This window comes from Triturus cristatus, chromosome 6, assembly GCF_964204655.1.
Source record: "Triturus cristatus chromosome 6, aTriCri1.1, whole genome shotgun sequence".
Taxonomy (NCBI): Eukaryota; Metazoa; Chordata; class Amphibia; order Caudata; family Salamandridae; genus Triturus; species Triturus cristatus.
In genome coordinates, this window is record NC_140589.1 from 581,506,898 (window position 1) to 581,525,022 (window position 18,125).

The window sequence follows — 18,125 nt, forward strand, 5'->3', positions numbered from 1 at the left end:
CAGGTGGGAGGGGAGTGGCACCTCAACAGAACACTCAGAGTAGATAGGAGTGGCAGGTCCATGGAACATGGTGGGCAAAAAGGATGGAGCAGGGGCATGCACAAAGACATCGGAGGGCAGGGGGAAGGAGAATAGGGGCAGCAAGCTAAGCACAGAGTTTAAGCAGGAGGTCAATGATGGGGCATAGAATTGGGGAATGGAGGGCAGGAGGAGGGGACTGGTACATCATACTAAATTGAGAGCAGTGGCAGCACATCAGACCATGCATGGCAGGAGGGAGGAGGCTAGTCCATGGATTCACACAACAGAGGATAGGGAGGAGGGGGATGGGGCAGCAAGCTAACTGTTCAGAGAAGGCGGGTATTAGGAACTTTATTGTTTTTAAAACGTGTGTCTGTGCGAACTACTTAAAATATGAACAAGTATGCAGCATAATCTCACTTTTATTCAGGAAGAAGAGGACGTTTGTGACTGTGACTCCGGGCTCACTTGGCAGAAACACCCCCTGACCCTCCACCCCCTATCGCAAAATGTAATGCCCGTGAAAAGGGTAGGTGAACACAGTGTTATATAGAACATAGTCCTGAGAGCACGATTGAAAATGAAAACTAGATATAGTGTATGGTATAAACTATGCACCAAAAAGTGTGATATAAGATGAACCGGGCGTGAAATATAATATGCAATACATTGTGCGCAATGACAGATTCATTGGAGAGCGCGAGCTAGCACAGGCACTAGCGCGTGCTATGCGATGTGCGCCTTGGAGTGTAATATGCACAGGGCAGTGTTGTGTAACCTAACTAGTCTCTAAAGTTGTAATATAAAATATGTGCTGGGGAGTGTAACGTTGCATATGCACTGTGACAAAGATATGGATCCCAGATTGTAATATGTATGGCATAGCACTGTGCGTTATAACATAGGCATCGAGGAAGGCACGTTAGATGGGGCAATATAACCCGTGCGAAGATAAGTGTGGCATGACATATTCACGGGGTGGTGTTACAGTGCACATGGGCTAGAGAGTGTCATAGCATATGCACTAGCTGGTGGAATACAACACAGAGGTGTGTGGCACTCGGCAGGCAATGGTGGGTGTAACACAGCATTGGGCTCTGCCAGGAGCGCGCTGTGACTCTCAAGTGATGTTCGTCCCCTTTCCAGAGAGTAAAATAAAAAGTATTACACATCCGGCAGTGGATGTGTGTTTTATTAACCGTGAGGGGGGTTTCTTACATAGTTTTGGTCGAATTTTTGTCGAATCCCCTTTGAATGGCTTGGTGTGCATGTGTATTAAATGTGCCCGTCAATAGCTACCCATGTTTGTATAAATAAACGACAAGGGTGTCTACCGGGATTAGGCACGGTAGGGCATCAGAAATGTCAGAGCTTCACTAGTGGTGTAAATACATTCCACGTGGATTCATTGTATGCATATGTTATGTTATGTTATGTTAAGTGTGATTTGTAAAGAGCACTGACACCGAAGCTTCCTGGCGCTGATAAACAGAACAGATGAGGGGAAAACGTAAATGATTAATTCTAAATAGGAGTGGGAAAGAGATGGGTTTTTAGCATTTTCCTGAAATTCAGAAGGGAAGAACAGGATTTGATTGGGAGAGGGAGGAGGTTCCAAAGCACAGGAGCTAGATAGGAGAAACGACGAGCGCCGAATCTCTTGGTTTTACTCCTTGGGGTAGTCAGTAAATCGCGGTGAGCAGATCGGAGATTGCGTGTGGGACAGTGAGGGCAGATGAGGGATTTTAAAAAGGCAGGGCTAAGACAATGAAGTGCTTTTGAAAGTAAGGCATGCCACCTTAAAGGCGGCCCTTCGATCGATTGGGAGACAATGAAGGCTCGTGAGCAGAGGCTTGGCTGATTGCCATCTGGAAGTTCCATGGATCAGGCGGGCAGCCTGATTCTGGACAACCTGTAGGCGTTGAATCAAGAATTGTGGCAAACCGTGGTAAATGGCGTTGGAAAAATCCAGACGGGAAAGTACCAGCGAGGTGATGGTTTGAGTGAGTGCTGCTGGGGGCAGAAAGTGACGGACTTTGCGGATCCTTCGGAGTTGATACATGCAGGAGGAGACCACCGCTCCAACTTGAGCCCTGAGAGAGAGCTCGGTGTCAATAACGACACCCAGACTCTTTACTGTTTTTGCTGGGGTAAGGGGGGAGCCGAACTCTGGAGGCCAGAACTTAGGGCCCCAGTAGATGTGGCTGAGTCCGGGAAGAAGGAGCTCGGTTTTGCCGGGGTTCAGCTTTAGTTGCTTCTGGTTCATCCAGAGTTGGATGTGTGTCATAGCTCCGTGAAAGGTTTTAATAGCGTGTGGTGAATTGAGAGAGAAAATAATTTGTAAGTCGTCAGCATAGTTATAGGTGACGAAATCCCATTTCAGAAGTGAGGTGATAAGGGGCCGAAGATAAAGGTTAAAGAGGAGCGGGGAGAGAGAGGAGCCTTGGGGGACACCACAAGAAGTGTAAGTCTTATTTGCAGTATAAGGACCTAGGCGGACCGCCTGTGTTCTTCCCTTGAGGAAGGATTTGACCCATTCAAGAGCAACTCCCTGGATGCCCGCCTGCCCGACACGGTGGAGAAGAATGTTATGATCCACCGTGTCGAACGCGGCAGATAAATCCAGTAGGACGAGGGCTTAGGGAATACCCGCGTCTGCGTTACTCCTGAGTGTGTCAAGAACTGCCAAGATGACAGCTTCAGTAGAATGGGCAGGTCTGAAGCCAGCCTGAGTCGGTTCAAGATAGCAAGAAGATTCAATAAAACTTGATAGGCAGCGGGTGACATGGGCCTCCATGAGTTTAGAGAAATAGGGAAGGAGGGAAATGGGGCGGTAGTTCGATGGCTCCGCCACATCAGCACCAGGTTTTTTTAAGAGGGGTACCAGGATGGCCTCCTTGAAGGAGGTGGGGCAGATGCCGGTGCTGAGAGAGCTATTGAGTAGATGTAAGATGCTATCGGGTAATTTAAGACATATGCTCCGCAAGATGAACGGCGGGCAGCAGTCATTCGGGGAGCCAGATTTTACGCAAGTGGCTAATTCCGCCAAAGAGATGGGATCTAAAATAGGAAAAGATGTGAAAGTCGAGGGATTGTTAAAGGAATTATCCAGAGGTGGCAGTTGGGGGAGTGAAGGGATAGATTTTTTGATTGTGGAAATTTTTTCTAAGAAGAAAGTGTTCAGGGTATCACAAGCTTCCTGGGTGGGGGTCTGGGCTGGGAGGGTTCTCGCGTCGATAGTTAGTTCGTTCAGGACTCTGAACACCTCCTTAGATTTATCAACTGCCGAGGAAATCCTATTGGAAATGTGATCAGTTTTAGCTGAACGGATGGCTATTTTGAAGTCTTTGCGAGCGGCCAAATAGGATTGTTTGGCTGAATCAGAGTAGTCATGTCTCCAGGTGCGTTCTAACTGGCGTGTTTTTAGTTTCCGGGCTTTGAGGTCGTCGGAGAACCACCTATGAGAGTTCCGGTGTTTGGTACAGGGAAATTTAGCTAGAGGGGCAAATCGATCGCTAGCCGACTCGAGCCAAGAGGTCATATCTCGTTCTAACCCGTCGATGTCGGTGGGGTCGAGAGTGGCTGGGCAGGAATCGGCCAGGGCCGTGAGGAAGCCCTGGGGATCGTGAGAGCTCCATTTACGTGAGAGGCCGCCTGCCATCAGGGGGAGAGGGGTCTGACCGGCGACCGTGATGGTGGTGTCCACCAGGTGATGGTCAGACCAAGCACACGGGAATATGTCTGGTGGGGATAACTTCAGGTTGCAAGACCAGATCTGGTCCAGAACATGTCCCCCAATATGAGTGGGTTGAGAGACATGTTGGACGAGATTCAGATTTTTAAGGGTCTCGAAGAACTCAGTGGAATGGGGGCCGGCGTTGATATCGCCGAACCAGTAATTTAGGTCCCCAAAAATAGCGAGGTGGGAGTGCAGTGTAAGAAGGGAAGACAGTTGTTCACTTATAATGGTAGGGAAAAGCGGCATGGAGTGTGGGGGACGATATAGCAGAAGAAGAGTGAGGGGACCGGTGTCCGTTTGCACATTCATGAGTAGGTTCTCCACCTCAGGAAGGGGGAGAGAGTAGGAGGAAATGGATTTAAGGTGTTTGGAGATGATGGCCGCTACCCCGCCTCCAGGCCGGTTGCCAGGGCGGTCGGCGTGGAGGATGTAATAATCGGGGGGGAAGTGCCACTAGAATATCTGGCAGGGATTCTGAGGTAAGCCACGTCTCTGTAAGGAGAAGCAAATCGGGACTAGAAGTGGAAAGCAAAATAAAAATGTCCTCAGAATGTTTTACTAACGAGCGGGTATTCAATATGATACCCGGATGGACGAGGTGTTCCTAGTCGGCGTAACTGGGGGTAACCGGCCATCGATGGGGGGTAGGTCGGGGCGCATGAGGCCAGCAGAGGAGATGTAATACAGAACTGTGGGAGATGGTGCAATGGCAGCATTCTCAAGATCTCTGAGTGCCTGAGATGAGTAACTGATGGGGTGGGCAGCGTGGCATGCCCTCAGGCCCGTCCTGGCGCGGACGGGCGCTGACAGGCTTGCCTTTGGCGCGCCTTCGGCGCGCCACCGGCGCGCCCGCTGCGCCCGTCTGCTGCGCGGACGTGGGAGGCACATGGTTTAAATAGAAGAAAACCAACAGGAAGGGACGTAGACTGTCGTAAAGGGGGCGTGGCCTGACCAGGCTTCCCCAGAATGACGTGGCGTAGTGTAGCGGCCCGCGACAGCGTTTTGATCGGCTGTGCGGGGGTGGTGCTAGCAAGGATACTGTCAGAGGGTAAGTAAAAACACACAGAAATAACTTTTTAAAAAAGTGCTCGTTGCTCCCGGCTTTCCGCCTCAGGAGTTCTCTCTAAGGCGCCTTTTAATGAATATCACTCAAATCGTCATGGTGATAGGTACGTACGGTTTGTCCAGCATGTCCTAGGTGTGTCTATAAATATATATTTTTTTAAAAATAATAAAAAACAGTGGACGGCCCTGGGGATTGGGGTAAAAAAAATATAATTAGGAGACAGGCCCTGGGGGATGGGGTCATCAGGGCCAATAAATTAGAATAAGAAGGGGAACCACACAGCCTCCCTTCTTAATAAATAAAAGACTGGCATCGTGCCGGAGGCCATGCCCCCTCCTTGCAGCACTCTGCGAACGCGCCCCCTGGCGAGTTATAAGTTGGGGAATTAATTCCTCTTCAATACTGTGGGTCCCTGAGGGCCAACTAGCCCAACAGGCATCTCTAGTATGCGCCAGGGAGCTGCGCTGCAGACAGGTGTTCTGAGGCCAAGCCCCTTTTTACACCTCTCTGCAACGCAGCTCTGTGGCACTTACTGGAGGTACCTAGTGGTCTAGTTTGACCCTAGGGACCCTTAGGATTCAAGGGGACTTAATCTCTCAACTTAGAACAGCCACAGGGCGCGTTTACACAGTGGTGAATGGAGGGGACGGGGCCTGAGGTGCCGTGTGCAAACACGCACTATGGCACGTTTTAAATTGGGGATATAATTTCCCTTCAATACTGAGGGCCCCTGGGGGCTAACTAGCCCACCAAGTGCTTCCAGTAAGCGCCACTGAGCTGCATTGCAGAGAGGTGGTCCAGGCTGTGCCACTTTTTACACCTCTCTGCAACGCAGCTCTGTGGCACTTACTGGAGGTACCTAGTGGGCTAGTTGGACCCTAGGGACCCTCAGGATTCAAATGAACTTAATCTCCCAACTAAAAACAGACACAGGGCGTGTTTACACAGTGGTGAAGGGAGGGGACGGGGCCTGAGTTAACGTGTGCAAAAACGACCTGTTTTAAGAGGTAGTTTTAATCCCCCTGCCCTATTATATACTAGGGGCTTACAGAGGAGGTCATGCTAATCATAGGGGGACCCCAACGCATAATGTTCCCTAGTGTATGTAGGTGTTTTCACTGTATTCTAAGTGTCTTTTAACATAGCACTGGCTCTAGGACTGGTTAGTCAGACTCAGTTACCACCAGTATCCGTCTGAAAAAGTTGAGGGTACAGGATGATTTTGCAACAAGGATTCTTTCTGCTCTTCTTTTTGTTCTTTCTGCACGTTATCCTTCTTCCTGCACTTTTCTTCGTCTTTGAGGACTTCTGTTGCTTCTTTCTGCACTTCTTTTTTTTCTTTCTGTGCATTTCTTCTTCTTTCTTCACATGTCCTATCTCTGTAGGCATTGTTAGAAATTAGCATTTAAAAAACCTTTGAAATTCACCAAAAAAACCATAGGTTTCAGGCACGTTATAGTTAGGAATTAGCATTTAAAAAACCTCAGAAATTCACTGAAAAAACCATAAGTTTCAGGGGTGTTATAGTTAGCTGGACTTTTCACTTGTACAAAACCATTGAAATTCCCCCGTTATAGTTAGTTCAGCTAACTATAACTCGCGCGCCCGCAATGCACTGCTGATGACGTCACATATTACATCACTCATGACATGGTCAGTGACATCACTCATGACATCACTGATGACATCTCAAATGACATCACTGATGACATCACTGATGACATCATCCTTGTGATAGAGTGGCAGACCTCCTCTCACCCTAATATAACCTTTGATACACACATTCAAAAATAGAGACTAAAATTTTCAAAACAATGGACATACCAATACCAGTTACAACAACCTCTTCAGTAAATCTAAGATCCACATACACATCCACTCATTCACCAACAGTCCTATACAGTCACTCATACATGTACTCACTCGTCATATGTACTCATACACCTATACATCCTGTTACACAATGCCACTCATCCATAGAGTTACTCACACACATAGTCACTCATGCTAATAAAGAATCAAACATACATTTACTTGCATATACAGTTATACACACACCAGCACACTTACTTCTACAGAAACTTACACATACTTAGTCTTTTAAGAAATCACTTTTAGAAACACATACTTATTCATACAGGAACTCTTTCAATCTCTCACTCTCACATATACTCACTTATATACACCAATAGTCACATATACTAGTTTAAAACATATGTAGTTACTCATAGACACTATTGAGACAGTCATTCACTCACTAACACACCCATACACACACTCATCCACACATACAGTCCTGCACACATGCTGTCTTCAACACATACAAACAGTGAGTCACTCATTCATGCACCTATGCACTACGTAATACCCCCCACCGAACCATGCAGACACTCAGACAGATACTCAAACAACCAACTAATAACCTATATAGACACCCATGTAGCTACTCACCAACCCATGCAGCCACTTATACACAAAGTGAGAGACTGATACAGTTTTTTACATATTTATACATTACTCACTAAGCCACGTATTCACTATGATACACTTAATCAGTCAGTTACACAATCAATTTTTCAAAAACAAATCATCCATTTAGACACTTATATACCCATTTATTCTTCCATCGACCTTGAGATATACATATATAAAACATATTTAATTTTCAGAAAAACAGACATTCACTGGATGATGTCATGAGTGATGTCATTTGAGATGTCATCAGTGATGTCATGAGTGATGTCACTGACCATGTCATGAGTGATGTAATATGTGATGTCATCAGCAGTGCATTGCGGGCGTGCGAGTTATAGTTAGCTGAACTAACTATAACGGGGGAATTTCAATGGTTTTGTACAAGTGAAAAGTCCAGCTAACTATAACACCCCTGAAACCTATGGTTTTTTCAGTGAATATATATATATATATATATATATATATATATCCACGAACTCCTCGTAAGTTTTCTCAATCCTTCAAACACAAAGGAGCGTAGACCACATCAAATTGGCGATAGAATGCGTTTATTTTCCCCTCAGTACAGCGATGTAGCAGCCATTACGCGTTTCAGCCCCGGAGGGCCTTGATCACATGACGCGCTCGTCATCAGTCACATGATTTTTAAACCATTTTTTTCCTATTGCTTTTTTTTGTAATTTAAAGTGCAAGTGTGCTTCAAAGTGACAGTCCTTTATACCACGTTAATACAGTATCAACAATGCGTTAGCTTTCTGACAATCCCCCAGATGTCAATATTAAAAACACTCACATGATAACATCAAGGGTTTGAATACCTTTTCAGGGGCATATTCGGGCAATCAAACACGCTGATCAATCATATCCAGTGGCTCGCCACTTCAAGGATAAGCATCAATCAGACCCCAAGTTTTTAACTTTTTTTATTATTGATGCCATTCCTATTTCTAAAAGAGATATTGAGAGATTAAGTCCCCTTGATTCCTAAGGGTCCCTAGTGTCAAACTAGACCAGTAGGTACCTCCAGTAAGCACCACAGAGCTGCGTTGCAGAGAGGTGTAAAAAGGGGCTTGGCCTCAGAACACCTGTCTGCAGCGCAGCTCCCTGGCGCATACTGGAGATGCCTGTTGGGCTAGTTGGCCCTCAGGGACCCTCAGTATTGAAGAGGAATTAATTCCCCAACTTACAACTCGCCAGGGGGCGCGTTTGCAGAGTGCTGCAAGGAGGGGGCGTGGCTTCCGGCACGATGCCAGTCTTTTATTTATTTTCATTTTTTAAGAAGGGGGCTGTGTGGTTCCCCTTCTTATTCTAATTTATTGGCCCTGATGACCCCATCCCCCAGGACCTGTCTCCTAATTATATTTTTTTGACCCCAATCCCCAGGGACGGCCACTGTTTTTTATTATTTTTAAAAAATATATATTTATAGACACACCTAGGACATGCTGGACAAACCGTACGTACCTATCACCATGACGATTTGAGTGATATATTCATTAAAAGGCGACTATGCATACAATGAATCCACGTGGAATGTATTTACACCACTAGTGAAGCTCTGACATGTCTGATGCCCTACCGTGCCTAATCCCGGTAGACACCCTTGTTGTTTATTTATACAAACATGGGTAGCTATTGACGGGCACATTTAATACACATGCACACCAAGCTATTCAAAGAGGATTCTACAAAAATTCGACCAAAACTATGTAAGAAACCCCCCTCACGGTTAATAAAACACACATCCACTGCCGGATGTGTAATACTTTTTATTTTACTCTATGGAAAGGGGACGAACATCACTTGAGAGTCACAGCGCGCTCCTGGCAGAGCCCAATGCTGTGTTACACCCACCATTGCCTGCCGAGTGCCACACACTTCTGTGTTGTATTCCACCAGCTAGTGCATATGCTATGACACTCTCTAGCCCATGTGCACTGTAACACCATCCCGTGAATATGTCATGCCACACTTGTCTTCGCACGGGTTATATTGCCCCATCTAACATGCCTTCCTCGATGCCTATGTTATAACGCACAGTGCTATGCCATACATATTACAATCTGGGATCCATATCTTTGTCACAGCGCATATGCAACGTTACACTCCCCAGCACATATTTTATATTACAACTTTAGAGACTAGTTAGGTTACACAACACTGCACTGTGCATATTACACTCCAAGGCGCACATCGCATAGCACGCGCTAGTGCCTGTGCTATCTCGCGCTCTCCAATTAATCTGTCATTGCGCACAATGTATTGCATATTATATTTCACGCCCGGTTCATCTTATATCACACTTTTTGGTGCATAGTTTATACCATACACTATATCTAGTTTTCATTTTCAATCGTGCTCTCAGGACTATGATCTATATAACACTGTGTTCACCTACCCTTTTCACGGGCATTACATTTTGCGATAGGGGGTGGAGGGTCAGGGGGTGTTTCTGCCAAGTGAGCCCGGAGTCACAGTCACAAACGTCCTCTTCTTCCTGAATAAAAGTGAGATTATGCTGCATACTTGTTCATATTTTAAGTAGTTCGCACAGACACAAGTTTTAAAAACAATAAAGTTCCTAATACCCGCCTTCTCTGAACAGTTAGCTTGCTGCCCCATCCCCCTCCTCCCTATCCTCTGTTGTGTGAATCCATGGACTAGCCTCCTCCCTCCTGCCATGCATGGTCTGATGTGCTGCCACTGCTCTCAATTTAGTATGATGTACCAGTCCCCTCCTCCTGCCCTCCATTCCCCAATTCTATGCCCCATCATTGACCTCCTGCTTAAACTCTGTGCTTAGCTTGCTGCCCCTATTCTCCTTCCCCCTGCCCTCCGATGTCTTTGTGCATGCCCCTGCTCCATCCTTTTTGCCCACCATGTTCCATGGACCTGCCACTCCTATCTACTCTGAGTGTTCTGTTGAGGTGCCACTCCCCTCCCACCTGCCTAGCATTGTCAGATGACTGTAACCTGTCCCTGCCACCTCCACCCTGCCTGTCCACATGCCATGCCCCTATCCTCTTCCTCCTGTCCTACATGGTCCATTGTACTGCCACACCCTTCTGCCCTCCCTGGTCTGTTGTGCTGCAACTGCTCCTCCTGCCTGCCCCGTACGGTCTGTTGTGAGGCCCCTTCCCCTGAACTTTCTTGTCTGTGCACAGGTCCTGACCCTCCCTTCTATCCTCCATCGTCCTTTGTGCATGCCCCTGCACCCTCCTTCTTGCCCATCATAGCCATTGTGCTGCCACCAACCCTCCCACTTGCCATGCATGGTCTTCTGTGCTGCCATGGCCCCTCCCACCTTCCCTGTGTGGTCAGTTAGCTGTCCCTGACCCCCGCCCACCTTCCCTCCATGGTCTGTGGGTATGCCATCACAGTCTCACTGTTGCTCTTCATGGTGTGTCTTGCTTCTAGTGCCCATCCTGCCTGACCTCCATGGCTATCTTGCTGCTCCTGCCCTGCCCCCTTGCCCCCTGCCTCGGTTTACATGTGCAGACCCCTACTCCCTCCCTCCTGGCTTGTCTGTTCCATTGTAATGCCCCTGATCCGTCCCTCCTGCCCTTTATGGTCTGTTATGCTGCAGATTTCTCTCCTGTCTGTCCATTATGGTCAGCTAGCTACCATTGCCTCTTGCCCCTCTGTTCTCTGTTGTCCATGTGCATGGTCCTGTCCCCTCCCTCTTGCTTTCTATGGATTGTTGTGCTGCACTCCCGTCCCGCATGTCCTGTGTGGTGTATTGTGCTGCTGCAAACCCTGATGCCTGCCCTGCAGGGTCAGTTTGGTGCACCTCTCCATGTCCCTCCTGTCCTCTGTTATCCAAGTCCATGTCCCTACCCCATTTCCTTCCATGATCCAATGTACCATACTTGCGAACATTTTGAACTTGGTAAGAGGGAGATTTTGAAAAAAAACTGGGGTATTGATTTTCCCATTTGAGTTACATTGAAAAAGAGGAGATTGTAGACAGGAGACAGATCAAATAAAGCCCATTTGAGCTTAAAAACATTGGACGTTTCCTGGCTGAATCGGGTCTGTTGGCATGTATGGTTGTACTACCATTGCCTCTTCCTTCTGCCCACAATGGTCTATTACATTGCCACAGCCTCTCTTGCAAGTCCTGTATTGTTGGTTTCTTGCCCCTGCCCCCCTTTCCACTGCCCTCCATAGTCTGTTGTGCTGCCACGGCCCTTCCTGCCTGCTCAGTGTGGTTAAATTGTTGCCTTTGCACCCTCCTACCTGCCTTCAATTTCCAGAGTCCGTGCCCCTGGCCTCTGCCTCTCAACAGTATCCTAATGAACAACTAGATTGCTATCATTCTATATTTATTACAAAAGTGTGGAACGCCTGACGTCATCTTGATGTAATCAAAACTGTAATACCTAGAGAATTTCCTTTAGAAATTACATATATGAGAGGGTCTTATTGGCATTAAAATTATGGTTAGTGCTGTAAAAGACTAAAATAAGGACATATTTTCTGAGTTTTCAAATAGCGACAAAGCACTTTTAAATTATTTGTTATCTTTATGTTATTTATCCAGTTGACCACTTGATTAAATGTTGCACTTAGGGGAGAGGATGTGGTGTTACTTCCAGAACTGCAGACTTTGCAACTGGGGAACAAGGTTGGAGTTTCTGCTTCAGCTCGACATTCTGTGTAAGGGTGGGCGTAGTTCGCGAAGTAGCACTTCGCGAAGCTACGCAAAGTGAAGTTCGCACTACGCGAGCTACGCGTAGCACTTCGCGAACTGCGTAGTAACATGTTCGCACTGTGCAAGATGTTGTTTTCAATGATTGCACAGTGCGGACAAGCAACCGGCACTGTGCAATCATTGAAAATGGCATCTTGCACAGTGCGAGCTGTAGTTTTCTGCTGCTCGAGTAGATTTTTACTCGAGCTTCAGCTTTCTCAACGCGAACTGGTAGTTTCTCATCGCGAGCGGTCGCGAGCATACGCGACCACTCGCAATGAGAAACCTGACCTCCTCGCGTTGGGAATCTCGCCGGGAGGTTTATTTTCCATGCTCGCGATCGCCAACTTGCAGTTGCTGATCGCGAACAAGGAAAAAGTCTCGCCGGGATGTCATTTTGCTTGCTCGCGGTCGACAACTTGACGTTGAGGACCGCGAGCAAGCAAAAAATGACCGCAGCACTACGCAACACTACGCTACGCGTGTTCGCACTGTGCTACGTGCAGTTCGCGTAGTGTGAAGTAGCGCGAACTTCGCAAACTACGCGAGCGTAGCGTAGTGCTTCGCCCAGGCCTAATTCTGTGATTCTGGTCAAATCACTTGGTCTCCCCATGTCTACAACCAAAATGAATTTGTTCTTGTGTGATGTAACCAATGCTCATGTAAAGCACTCCAATACCTGACAAGTCTGCACTATATAACACTGCAAAAACACAAAATAATAAGTGTTTTGCACACTTCTGTCATTGGGCTATATTTGGGCTACATCTGGGTGATTTTGGGCTACATTTGGGCTCTTTTGTCTCCGGTGGCCATCTTGGGAGATTTATTTGTTATGAAGTTTCCTAATTTCCTCATGTACTGCAGTCTCCTCAGTAGGAAATGCTTTCAGTTTTTTACTTTGATTCCATCATGAAGGTATTCAGATATGTCACACATTTGCCATAAATTCTGAAAGTTAGCACTCTAGTTGCTCATTAGATCACTGTAGTAAAACTACTGTTCACCATGGAAGTCTGCTCCTGGTATTAAAAGTGCATGTTTCAGTCTGCATGTCAGAATTTTTTAATGAAATAGAAGAGTGTTTGATAAGTCACTCAAAATGTGCCCTCATTTTCTTTCTTCAGCATTAATCATAATTTCTATGGCAAAATGAACCCCCTCATTGTGTTCCTTTTTAAATTAAATGTTTTAAGTGTTACCAGTTTATTCCAATCAAGATGGCTTCAGGTGTGCCATACTTTTGTCATAATGAAGACAGTAAGCGCTCTAGTTGTTTTTAAGAACACTCTGGGACATTCTGTCATTGGGCTGTACTTGGGCTACATCTGGGTGATATTTGGGCTACATTTGGGCTCTTTTGTCTCTGGTGGCCATCTTGGGAGACTTATTTGTTATGAAGTTTCCTAATTTCCTCATTTACTGCAGTCTCCTCAGTAGGAAATACTTTCAGTTTTTTACTTTGATTCCATCAAGAAGGCATTCAGATGTGTCACACATTTGCCATAAATTCAGAATGTTAGCACTCTTTTTGCTCATTAGATCACTGTAGTAAAGCTACTGCTCACCAGGGAAAACTGCTGCTGGTATTGAAAGTGCATGTTTCAGTCTGCATGTCAGAATTGTTTAATGAAATAAAAGAGGATTTCAGAAGTCAAAATGTGCCCTAGTTTTTCTTTCTGCAGCACTAATCATACTTGTTATGGAAAAATGAACCCCCTCATTTTGTTCCTTTTTAGGTCTCGTCTGAGACAGCGCTTTAGCGCTGCTCTGGCGAGACTTATAGTAAGGGAGTTTTGGCAGTGCAAACAGTGGCTTTTCAGGCCTCCAAATACAGTGCATGTGCGCCAGGCGCGCGCACCATTTGGCAGCCTGAAAAGCACTTGCTTTGATGTCTTTCAGTGAGCCGCGCGGCCACTGAGGACATCAAAGTGCACACCATTTGCCACCCCCTTCTTGTTTGAACTTCCGGCCTAATTGGGGATGAGGGGCCTGGCTGTGAGCGAACCACGGAACAGTCGCACAAACAAGAGCTGTGTTTGTGACCCAGTTCTCCCAGTCATTAGCGATCACTTCACTGCCCCTGTTCCCAGCACATTCTCTCACTGCCCCAAACAAACAATTTTACATAAAGTACAATGAAGCTAATTACAGCAGTGTCTGATCACATCCGGAATGAAGCTGGTCCGCATGCTAATGTGCAGCGGGAACAGCACCGAGATTGTCAGCGGTGGACATGCTTCAACGTTGTGTTTTTTAATTAGAAAGTTTGAGTTTCTGAGAGAGGGCTCCCGGAGAAGAATGTGCCGTAATCTTACACAAGAGCTAGGGTTACACAACGGAAGAGTCGCACGGGCATGCTTCCTCTCAGGGGCTCTTGGGATCAGTGACAACGGGCCGTGCGTGCCAAGTTCACCTGATCTGTGTGTAGCACAGCGGCCTATTTTGTAAGAAGGGTTTCCACGGCAGTACTCAAGCCCCCCAGAGTTCTTTCTCAGGTTGGGTGCACCAAAAATAGACCTCATTAATATGTGTTAACAATGTTTCTCGGCGAAACAAACCTGTGATTTGCCGAAAAAGGTATTTCTTTGTAGCGCTCTTGCTTTTTATGAATTTTACAGCACTTCCACACTTGACTGCACACTACAGCCCCACGCTCATTAAAACACTTGCAGCTGAAACATCTGATGAGGTGCACGAGAGGTGTTTTGGTGGGCTGCGTTTTTAACTTGCTTTATCTGGTTTTATTCTACAGTGTGTTCTTCATGGTAGGAAGGATATATTTCTGAATGAGTCTCAGGATGTCATCTATCAGTCTACAAACCTCAGTGGCTGGGAGCAGTTGTGCACAGTCTGTTGGAAATTTCATGGTACTCTAATTTAACATGTTAATGTAAATGCTATGTGAACAGTCCTGCAATGAACAAAATGTATCATATTTAAAACCTGAATTTGATAAATCGATTGGCTTGCCATTTCATTCTTTTTTGGTCGCTACATTACTACTTTCAGGAACTAATGGGCATATTTACAAGAGTTTATCACCACAGGGAAATCACTTTTTATAACGTTCCTGTGGCAATAAAACCTTGACGAAGTTAAGCCGCTTAACGCCGCTTTGTGAATAAGGCCCCCTTTCAGTCAGCACTTAGCGTGAAAGGGGCCGGAAATGGGTGTTGTGCTAGGCGTTCGGTTGCAACACCCATTGCTGTTTGACACTGCCCCCTATTTACAAGAGTCTCATAAATATGGGGCAGCACCAAAATTAAGACAAAAAAACCTTGTCTTATCATGGAGAAACAATGAGAAATTAATTTCTCCTTGTTTTGCAGTTTCTATGTGTGCTGCATTGTGCAGCACAAATAGAAACCGCAAATCACCATCAATTATTGTTTATGTGCAGGAAGGTGTACCTTGCTGCACATAAACAATAATAAAAAAATTACCATTTGCAACTTCTTTGTGTGCTGCACAATGCAGCACACATTGGAGTTACAAATCACCATTAGTGATTGTTTGTGTGCAGGAAGGGACATCTTCCTCCCCATAAACAATCCTTGCCTCAATGCAGGGTATGCCATCCTCAATGCAGGGATTAATGTAAAAAAAAATCTGGAAAAAAAATCATAATTATTACTTTATTTAGAAATATTTCATCAACCTTTTTCAAATTTAAAAAATAACACGGTTAGAAAAGTCTATATATCACATTTAATAATTTTAAGTGCAAAATAAAAATTATAATTGCTTACTGTAGGTTGTTTTTTCTTTACTTAAACTTCAGAAAAATAATCTTATTTTAAATTTAATATATTCAACATATTTCATTTTTTATTTAAAATTAAGTTAGTAGTGCTGTAACATTTAATTATATTATTTTAAATTTAAAATAGATATATACATTTAACTAACTAATATTTAACTTAAAAATATTTATCTATTTTTTTTTTTAAGTTGAATAAACTTTTTTAGTTTTCCCTATACTTTAATATATGGAGATATTCACCCTGATAGCAGAGCTCTCCAGCAGGTGTGAGGAACAACAAATACAATTGTAAAGTCACTACTAGTAATAACTTCATGGTCGTTTATGACATTTTTACTGACTCCAACCCCAATTTCAGGGGTTGGAGACATGTAAGTCTACACTTTTGAGGAACTTTATACTTGGAGATTGTGAATAGCACCAATTTGAGTAATGATGGCCACTATAGATAATGGAGGCCACCACAGACCTTTTTCTGCGATTGTCAGCAATATTGTCACACATACCTTTTACTGCACAGTGCTGCATACCTCACACTGCTACATGAAACACTGCTGCACGCCACACACTGCTGCACGCCACACGCTGCTGCATGCCACTGCACGCCGCACACTGCTGCACGCCACACACTGCTGCATGGCGCACAATGCTACACGAAACACTGCTGCACGCCACACACTGCTGCACGCCACACACTGCTGCATGCCACACACTGCTGCACACTGCTGCATTACTCACTGCTGCACGACACTGCTACACGCCGCACACTGCTGCACGCCACAGCACACTGCTGCACGCTGCACAATGCTACATGAAACACTGCTGCACGCCACACACTGCTGCACGCCGCACACCGCACACTGCTAAACGCCACACACTGCTGCACGCCACACACTGCTACACGACGCACACTGCTGCACGCCGCACACTGCTGCACGCCGCACACTGCTGCACTCCGCACACTGCTGCACTCCGCACACTGCTTTTATGCGAGTTTATGCTACTGACATTGTAAATGACAATGCCTTTTGTTTTAAAACCAAAACATAAATAAAAGGCATTGTAATTGTACAATGCCAATAGCTCAAACGCTTATAAATGCGAGACCTATTGCATTGCAAATGCTTGTTAAATTAAATGTTTTAAGAGTTACCACTTTAATCCAAGCAAGATGGCTTCAGGTGTGCCATACGTTTATCATAAGTAGGACTGGTAGCGCTCTAGTTGTTCTTTGGAACACTCTGGGAAGCTGCAGTAGAACACAAAGGAATCAACTGACAGTCTCTGCCCTTGTTGGATGTACATGTTTTACTGAGAATGTCAGACTTCATTCTCACATGACTGAGAAAGATAATGTGAATTTACAGAAAATAAGCTCTCAGTTTAGCTTATAGATCACCTTCCAAACCTCTATGGGAAAAGCATGAGAAAATATTTTTCTCTCAATCATGATATCCCAGCAGAAGGCTTTTTCACATGGTGAAATCACCTAAGAACATACCACAATTCCTAAAATGAGTATGGTACCATAAACAAATGATTTATAATGTAACTAAAGTCTTAAAACCTTCTATTAACTGCAATGCTTTTTAATGAGGTGCTATCATGTATATTGGTCCCAAGATGGCTGCCAACACTTCTTGGATGAAGTGCTGACAGCCAATCAGATCTCAGGATGAGATGTGTGGTTAGGCTCTGCCCACATATATATATGATTTTACTTTTGATTTTCTCAGGAACTACTGAACAGATTGACACCAGACCTACAAAAGGCACTTCCCTGAGCTGAGGACTACCTCTCTGCCAAATTTCAAGTAATTCTGTTCAGCCGTTCGGGCTGTACCTTGGACTAAAGTTCCCTATGGAAAATTGCATGGGGAAAATGTGTTTTGGGACCCCCCTTGTTTCTCAGCCCCCGCTTGACGAATCCCCCCGAGACTTTCAGGGTTAGAGTGGAGCGGAGAGCCCCACCTATTTTGAAAATTTCGCGAGGATTCGTCAACCAGCGCCAAAGTTATTCCAAATAGAATGTTGCGGATTTCCTATGGAAACACGGTCCTAACTATAACTATCTACTGGCAACCGCCAGTAGATAATATATATATATATATGTATATATTCACAGAAAAAACCATAGGTTTCAGGCACGTTATAGTTAGGAATTAGCATTTAAAAAACCTCAGAAATTCACTGAAAAAACCATAGGTTTCAGGGGTGTTATAGTTAGCTGGACTTTTCACTTGTACAAAACCATTGAAATTTCCCCGTTATAGTTAGTTCAGCTAACTATAACTCACGCGCCCGCAATGCACTGCTGATGACGTCACATATTACATCACTCATGACATGGTCAGTGACATCACTC